This window comes from Trachinotus anak, unplaced genomic scaffold (assembly GCF_046630095.1).
Source record: "Trachinotus anak isolate AG129_WGS33_773 ecotype Australia unplaced genomic scaffold, CSIRO_AGI_Tana_v1 ptg000002l, whole genome shotgun sequence".
Classification (NCBI taxonomy): Eukaryota; Metazoa; Chordata; class Actinopteri; order Carangiformes; family Carangidae; genus Trachinotus; species Trachinotus anak.
This window is the reverse complement of record NW_027273853.1, coordinates 21,423,567-21,431,127: the sequence shown is the minus strand read 5'-3', so window position 1 is coordinate 21,431,127 and position 7,561 is coordinate 21,423,567. Positions and strand designations below refer to the sequence as shown.

The following is a 7,561-nucleotide window of genomic DNA, read 5'->3' as shown; positions in this document are numbered from 1 at the left end:
CTCAGGTGCAGGTTTTGCTTATGAACTTATAAATTAATGTTTAAACATTTTCATTGAGAGAAGGTTTTACATCTTGTTATCATCAGGATCAACTTGTGTGAATGTGAAAATGTGAAATGTTCCACTGTGTTGTGTGGAACAGGACTGGACGACCTGCCAGGGCTCCTATGTTTACAAGACCAGAAAATGTCACAACTCAAATGCCAATAACAGATGTATGATTTTGATGCTGTAGCTTAACAAGTGTCAAAACCAATATCTCCATTGGTTAAGTTTTACTTTTACTGCACTCAAAATGCAAAATCATGCGCATTTGCACTAAGCTTCTATACAGTTTTTCTATTTTGATAATTCTATAGATTATCTGCTGTATGTGTGCAGCAAATTCAGTTCACAGGTGGAGTTAATGTTGAACTTTTAAAGGGTTTAAAAAGGTGATTAATTTTCTAGACTCATGTTCCAGCCTGAGGACAGATGTGATGCAACCTCAGCGCTCAACAGGTGCAGTCAAAGACGACTGTCTTGCTGACATGAAGGTGGATGTGTCTGGGTGCTTTGTACCTTGCAGATGAATTCTTTTCCTATTTTGCACAAAAGTGGCTGCAGTCTAGTGAATTATACCTGTTTCAGGCGCAAATAATGGCAAACCATTTTCAAAATCAGCACTCAACATATATTGTCATCTGCTCAGACCATCAAGTGCTGCCTTGGATCCTGGGAAACCCTCGTTGTTCAGTTTACAAGCAAACATCATTTAAGCAGCCCCCCCACCTTGGGTGCAGTATGCAGCTGTGTGTCTGTAACACAGTGTAACACAGCTCTGTTTACCAAAGGCAAAGGCTCCTTTCTCTTGCGTCATCTGATACAGCATCTCCCACCGCTCCTGCACCAGCTGCTGGTCCGAGTCTGACTGAATACCTGAGAGGAGGAGAAGAAGAAGACAAATCAGTCTGAATGATGATCAGTAGCCAATGTAAAACTATGATTCTGATAAGAAATATTTTTTGTCCTCTGAACTGATTGAAACAACACAACGTCCACATCCAGGTATAACCATGTTTACCCATGTTTTATTTCCACCCATATACAGATACAAAAACACAGCCCTACTAGACAGTAACATATCTGAGCAGCTGTCAAACAGTGCTATCAGAAAACATCTATATCACACTAACAGATCTGCAAAGTCTACTGTCAAACTGACCGTTACACCTACACCATGACCCAAAAGACAAACATGAAAAAACAGTGACACTGTCGGCTGACTGCTTAATTTAAGATGAGTTTAGCCGCCAACAGCCCGTTAATAAAGCTGGTTGAACACTCATTCACAAGACCTGCGGCTGTGGACGCAGCTGTGGAGATATATCTTAGTTTGTCCAATCACATTTTCACTCCTGAACGGCCTGAGCTTTAGTGTTCTTTCCCTGCTTTCTACTGGAGAGTTTTCAAACAGTGCATATGTAACTAATGTTATAAATAAATCCTAGAAAACAGCAGGAATGTCCTGAACGAGCTGATCACAATTGATTACAATTGTGATTTTTGTGGTCTACAAACACAGAGTATTTCCCATTTATTTTCTGGCCCTTTATAAACTAGATTGTTCTGGATTGATGTAACCAACTGTCTGAAAAAGAAACTAGAAGTGTGTATTGTAATAGTTATGTTTGATGTAATGCTCTATTTTTGTCAAGATAAGACTGAAAGCAGCATGTTGTATATCATACAACCTATTATATTTGGAAAATTCCATATTCATAAGAAAAAAAAATGGTCAAGAACCAAGCCAACCTTCCTGCACTTTATTAATGAATTTAAACATCAAATGTTAAAAACAAAAAAGCTGTAAAGACCTTAAAACTTTTATAAAGGTAAATCCTTATGGCAGTGACCTGGGTTCAAGTTCAACCTAAAGTCCCAGCTGCATGTTTTCACTTCCTCAGTTCATGAGTTTCACTCGTTTACGAAAGGGACATTTTCCAAATACACAATGCAAAATGTCATCTTTATTGTTTTTCAGTTACCTGTGAGTGTGCAGTGGAACTGGTTTATCCATCGAGTAATTCATCAGTGCGATTCATGTGTTGGTCAGTTGTTGTGAAAGGTTTTGCAACACGGTGCTTTTCCTTGCTTTGACCAGCAGATGCTCTCAGTGAACTCTGATCTGAAAAGCTTCGGGTAAATGAACCAGTTTCCGATACATCTGTGTTGAGAGATTTGCTGGTTTGTAAGGCTTTCACCATACACCCCTCTAGCTGAACTGAACTGTTCAACAAACTTTCAGCTATTAAGCAGTAATTCAACTTTTTGATTTATGACAGTTTAAGTTTGATGCTATTTTCAGACAATTTCTGAGTTTATAATGGGTGTGTATTGCACAGACTGTTCAGAGCTAGAGTGGGAGAGGGAGTAAAACTGACACAAAATCTGGCTTCAAGACACTGGATCACCCCATATTCTGAAAGATACAGAAAAAAACTGTATCTGATCAATGTCTATTGCATCCAAGAGCTCACGTGTAACAGTTTCACCTGTTAAAACATTTGATTCATTTTAAAAAGTTTTCCTTACATTCTTATAACACAAACTCTCAGCTAAACCAGGGTTTTACTTGAAATGTAGATTTTTATTGGTTGAACCTGGTGGTATGAAACTCTCAAACTTTCACTTGTGAAACATCAGTTTTGTTTGAATGATGCTGGAGTGAACTTCTTACAAAAAGCCACAACACTGGAGAGAGGGGGCTCTAAAAAGTGAATTGTTTCTTTGTAGAAATGAACTGGATGATGCAGTGAGCAAACATACATTAACATAAAATCCCAAAATATAACTTACCTACTAACTATTTTGGGTCATGACTATGATTTCAATGCTGATCCAAGTGATTTTAATATGAACAAACACTGTTACAACAGGACACACAGTTTTCATTGTACTGTAATACATGAGGGTATAGCTGATACAGCAGAAATTCAGTCTGAGTTGAAAATTGTTTTTTTTTGTTTTTGTTTTTTTTATTATTATTTATGTAATGGTTTTGAAGAATGTGGGAAGAAACCAGAGCACCTGGAGGAAACCCACAGGGGGAAAGGGGAGAGGGGGGGTTCTGATTGATCCTCCGTATAATTGATTGTCCGTCACACAAAATTCAAAGAAGGATCCTGAGTTGTTTGATTAAAACAGGCCCTGGTCTTAGTTTTGCCATACTTCCCACCTGACACCTCTCAGTCACACGCTGATGGTAAATATGATGAACTAGTGTTTTCAGAGTTATTAAAACTGACACAAGACACATAAGGAAAGCACAAACTCTGATTTCTATCTCTAGGTCTTTAATTTAAAAAGTTGTTTGACAGCAACACTTCAACATATCTTTTATTTACGTTGTTGATTAAAGCTAATATAGACATAGTCTTGTAATTAACTAGAATTTATGACACTGGACAGATGAAAGAATATAATAAATTGTACACAATTTGTTGAAACTAAAGACAAAATACAGGTGTGGATGAAGGTAAAGGTGAACCTCACTGTTTTCAGTTTCGATCTGATTCTGATACACAACTGCAGATACAAGAGCTCTTCATAGTTTAATACTGCTATTATTCTTGTTGGTATTGTGTTTAAGGTTACATCATGAGGCTAAAAACACACATCACTTCTTATTAGAAGAGCAAAAATATACACAAAAGTATTGAATTTAAATGCATTACAAAGGAATTTATTTCCTGTAATCAGAATCAGAAATACTTAATGAATTCCTCATGAGAGATTGTTGTTTTTATTCAAATTTAATGTTTGTTTTTATTCAAATTTAAGACTTGAAATGTAAAACTGATAATAAACTTATGATGAACATCAACAAAAAGCTTGGCTTCATCATCTAAACAGGTGAAGTAATAGAACATCTGCAGCAATGTATTTTCTGCATGGCAGATTATACCTGGGCTCTAAGTGCTTCAACAAATCCGACGTTTTACATCAAGTGTAATGAAGTTGAGCAACTTCTCTGTTTTCCCTTTGGCCTCCGGGTTGTCTGCTGGAAGTGCATCGCGTTTCTGGAAAGCACCAGCGAGAGTCTGCTGCCTGGTGGTGTCGTCTTGTCCCTTGGCTTGTCCAGGCTAAAATATCTCCAGACAAATCTCCAGACAAACCAACAGCTGATGTTATTTGCGCACTCAGTTACACACTGAAGATGCACTGGGTTCATGGGAAGATGCTGCCAGCGGTGGCTCGTTGGTCTAGGGGTATGATTCTCGCTTTGGGTGCGAGAGGTCCCGGGTTCAAATCCCGGACGAGCCCTGTTTTAACCTCAATGTTAAAGGTCACAGACAACGTCACCAAAGTCAAGATGTTTGGTGAAGAGGGTTTGCAATTAATTACAAAACAAAACACTTTGTACAGAGAACACTTAAAACAGTGCATGTAAGTGAGAAATACTGGCACATATGTGCAAAGTATAAAACATTTAGTTTTACCCACAGCACAGACAACAACAACGGACAATTTAAGAGAAGTAAATATGCAAATTTCCTCATCATCAACTGATTATTGGTCATATTGGTCACAGCCCTCATTGAGGTCTTTTGTAAACCTGATACTGAATCAAATAATGATGAAAAAGAAGAAAAAAAAGAATGAGATCTGCATCAATATTTACTTGACCATGAACAATGTCCATGAAAACTTTTGTCTGAGAAATAGCAAAGCAAAAACTTAAAGGTCACTCATGGCAAACATTAGCCCAAATACCATCATGTACATACCTGAGACACAATGTTGTACGCCTGTTAAAAAAAAGACTTCAACAATGTTATCAATCGACACGTACAGTCGATTGACTGATTAATTAATCTTTTCAGCTCTATTTACAGACTGAAATACTCTATACAAATACACTGACGCTGGTGGCCCTAGCAACTCAAAAGTTAATTATCAGTGGTGTAATTACTATAAACAGAAAGTAACATGTAAGAGAAAGTGTTGAAGAGAAAGAAAGATCTGATCACAATGTTTGTGACAGGTGACACAGGTGGCATCATAAATGCAGCTTGTTTCCTTTTTCTCAGCTATTTGCTGTCTGCATTATTTTTGGCTGTGCTTTTTTAAAATTTATGGGTTTTTTTAAATCTAGACAAGCTAATGGGACGTCTCAGTTTCAGTATAGTCAAGGACAGAACATTCATGAGATCCATTTATAATAGCCTACATAAAGGGAGACAGGTACATTAGAAGAAACTCTCATTTCTCTATGTGCATCCGTTGTATCCTTGAGTTAGTCATATTCCTTTCCCCACTGCCTGAGTTCTTTGTTTCACTCATCAGTTTCATCAGTTTCTCAGTGTGGTCATTTCTACTATCAGTGTAGGTATGTGTTGTCGAGGTGTAAAGTCACAGACTGCAGCCTTGTTTTTCGTTCTCCATGAAATTATAGAAACTTTCTGTGAACTTCAAGGGTTAAAAGCAGGGCTCGTCCGGGATTTGAACCCGGGACCTCTCGCACCCTAAGCGAGAATCATACCCCTAGACCAACGAGCCAACACTCAGTAAAAATCCCACCTGTATCTCTCTGACATCAAGGTCTGGGATGAAATGTTCCAAATTGGTTTTTATATTTCATCTGTTTAAACAGCACCCTGTCAACATGATTCACTCTGACATAGTTGTGGTGGCAAGATTACTCAACAACCAAGTGTTTACTGGATATAAGTCTTAATAACTGATTAGACATTTCATGCAATGTAAAGATTTGAATTTATGCACTAGTGTGCCTAAATGAAAAAGTTAGATGCACCAGTGCAACCGGTGTAAAAAAGTTAGTCTTGACCCCTGAATAATTTACAGTACATTGTAGTGTAGATGGTGCATAAGACTGGAGTCATGGTTTGAAGCCTTGTATGTTTTATTTTTACCTTTACTGTACAATAGTTTTCGTAGCTGTGTGTGACCCCCAGAGGTGAAAAGGGCTCACTGGGGATTTGAACCTGGGACTTCATACACCCTAAGCAAGAAGCCTATTTCTAGATCAACAAGTCTGCATGCACAGGGGGTTCCTGTCTGCATTTCTTCGCTGCCAAAACCTAAAATTAAACTCTTCAAACTGGTGATGTGGCAACTTGGAGCCCCATATTTCATCTAGTCCAACAGCACCCTCTGGTGGTCTCATATATATTTGTTTGATTGCTGCCCATTCAGTTCTTCAACCTTTATTGAGTGATTGCTTCACAATACTGCTGGCATGAGACCACCTGGGCTGTGGTGTACATCACATAAACCAAATGATATTAACCATTACCAATACTCACTAAAACACATACCATTCCTCAAATACAATGCTGTCATCCGCTTCATAAGATGCTTTTTCAAAATTTCACACAGGGTACAAATATATCAGACCAGTCACATCACATTACACGTATTTAAAAAAAGAACTGAAAGATGAACACATATAGCTTTTTTAAATGATGCATTTAGTCTCCTGCATTACCACATTTCATGCTGAGCCCATTAGTATAAAGGTTTGTTGACACAACTCAATTGAGTGCAGAGACTAATTAGGCGCTGCTCATGAGAAGTGCCATAATATCATAGGTCAGCATATTTATCCTGAGGGAAATGAGAGAAACTGTGTTCAAATGTACTTTTTTAACCCCTGGTGGAAATATGAGACGATAAATGTTGTCATCAGGAGCACTCTTCTAGTGACTCTTTCATGACACAGCACAACTTTCCCAAGTGTTCATTGCAAAAATGACTGTCTATTAAGTAACTATAGAGACGTGGCTTTTAATTTACCCACTACTTTCTCCACTGCACAGTTAAGAAAGCTGTAGTGGGACTGTGATCCTATGAGTATGCAAGACATGACACAAATGCTATAGGCAGGGTAAAGTTTACTCCACTACAGACAGGAGTGGGCAGCCATCATTTCATATAGGGAAATGTTATTATTCACCCTATTGTTGTGGGCAGTGCTTGGGGACATCTTAATGAGAACTGGGGAGGCAGGTGGTGGAGTGATTACCTAGATGATGTTGGGTCTAAGCTGAGCCTTTCAGGGCTTAGGTTTCCTGGACACTGCAGCTTATTTCTTGATGAAAAAACAATCAATAGTTTTCTTCACTTTGTTTTAAAGTTGTGATGTCACACGAAACAGTAAGGAGTGCGGTTTCACCTGTATTAATCGAAGGTATCTCAAATTCAGATATACCACCAGCGAAGCTCCTCTTTTTTTCTCTGTAGTTTCTGTGATTCCCACTTTTGTTTGTTTCATTCGTAGGATGAAGTGATGCAATTTGATGCGAGCGACAAAATAATAAACAGTGTTCACAAAAGTTGCCAAACCATTTCCAAACAAGCTAATGAGCTGGCTGAGTGGAGTGTAATGCCAAGGCTTAGGACAAGAGAGGGCCACAGCAGAGTTAATTTGTCTTTAAATCTGTAAATACTGAGACTGCCCGTTTATTACTTCATACTAATGTAATAAATATACAAATGTCAGTTTGCTAATCTGCACAGGAAATAAATGAAAAAGGAAAAAAATGGGTATAATAATCCT

At 38.1% G+C, this 7,561-nt stretch overlaps 2 non-coding genes across 2 annotated transcripts; one reads left to right on the top strand and one right to left on the bottom strand.

Annotated features, from left to right (window-relative positions):
- The first annotated feature begins 4,233 nt into the window (after positions 1-4,233).
- Positions 4,234-4,305, top strand: trnap-ugg (transfer RNA proline (anticodon UGG)). Its single transcript has one exon. It is a non-coding gene; the product is annotated as a tRNA-Pro (tRNA).
- A 1,164-nt stretch (positions 4,306-5,469) lies between these two features.
- trnap-agg (transfer RNA proline (anticodon AGG)) lies at positions 5,470-5,541 on the bottom strand. The gene has a single exon. It is a non-coding gene; the product is annotated as a tRNA-Pro (tRNA).
- Positions 5,542-7,561: the final 2,020 nt, after the last annotated feature.